The sequence below is a fragment of the Arachis duranensis genome, chromosome 9 (genome assembly GCF_000817695.3).
Source record: "Arachis duranensis cultivar V14167 chromosome 9, aradu.V14167.gnm2.J7QH, whole genome shotgun sequence".
Classification (NCBI taxonomy): Eukaryota; Viridiplantae; Streptophyta; class Magnoliopsida; order Fabales; family Fabaceae; genus Arachis; species Arachis duranensis.
Window position 1 is genome coordinate 9,491,925 of NC_029780.3, and position 1,583 is coordinate 9,493,507.

The following is a 1,583-nucleotide window of genomic DNA, read 5'->3' on the forward strand; positions in this document are numbered from 1 at the left end:
CTGCCCCGCCCTGCCGAAGCCCGCCAAATTCCGTGGATTAGGCGGTGCAGGGTAGGCAAAATTTTTAAGTTTGGTGGCCATAAATTTTCGGTCCAACCCGCATTTTTTAGCGGGTTATACGACCAGCTCGACAGATTTCGACTCGTTTGCCACCCCTAGTCCCCATTCATTTTCGCATGACAGGTCGTGAGGATTTTAGGAGTCCCCATCTAGCTCCAAAATGCGAGTAATTCCTGCAAATACCCGTTTCGGCTGTTTTTGTGATCATCCTTATTGCTAGCATTCATTGGTTCGTGACATGGAGCTATTCTAGCCACTCAATAAATTCTTAGATAATCAAAGTTTAGGTTATATCATTTTTATAAAGTTACAAGTATCCTTGTTATAACAATATTAATAAAAGATAAATGGATAAACACTAAACTATTGTTTGGATATAAGATAAAAAATAAGAGGAAAGAAAATGAAAAGAAAAGTATTTTTTGTGTGCTGTTTAGATGAAAAAAATGAATGAAAAGAAAATAGAGAAAAAAATTTCTTTTGCTTGAATGGAAGGAAAAGTAAGAAGAGAAAAAATTATAATAGAGAAAAATTATATTAATGTTTTTATATATTATATATAAACTATATTTCAAATGGTAACTCTGTATTTTTATCCATGTTTGCACTTTTGAATCAGTTTTCTTCGCAATTTTAAAGAAAAAAAATTTACGTGAGCTTCATATACATTTTTATATTTTTCATTCAATTTCTTTGTTGAACCAAATAATAAAAAATTGATTTTTTATCCATTTTCTTCCCCAGCATGTTATTTCTCTACAAATTCTCCTAATCTAAACAATACATAAATATGTCACATTTTTTATATATATAACAATAATTAATATCACATATTAGGCTAATTTACGTTGATAAATCAAAGTCACCCTAAATTACCTGAATCCCCTAAATCCAATAACGTTGCCTAGTTGTCTCTATTTAAATCGAATTTAATGAATTCGAATTAGGATAATAAGTAATAAATCTAATTTATATTTAATAATTTACCTCTAACTTATGGTAAAAATGTAAGATATGATGTAAAAAAAAACTAAAGCGTCATAAATTTTTTACTAACAATTTTTTTTTTATTTTTAGACACGTATCTATCTTTTTAAGTTATACATTTTGATTTATATAAATTAATGATAATTAAATGTAAAAAAATACTAATTAATAAAGGAACAAAATTTAAGATAAACATGTTCTGAACAAATTGAAAAAAATAAAGACTTTTAATTATGATCATTAATTATAATTACATATATTTACTTCAAGATTTATACTTCGAAAACACAGTATATTAATATTCTGTATTTTTATTTTTTAATTTTATACTATCACAAATATTAGTTACTCTCCAATAATGATGATACTTTTAAAAAAATAAACATTACTAAATTATCTTAGAATTATATAATAATTTTTAACATAACAAAAAAAATATACAATTACCTAAAATATAATATTTGTGTAGTAACTGAAATTTAATTGTCAATATAAAGTAATATATAATATCATTTCATAATCAAATAAGTGTTTAA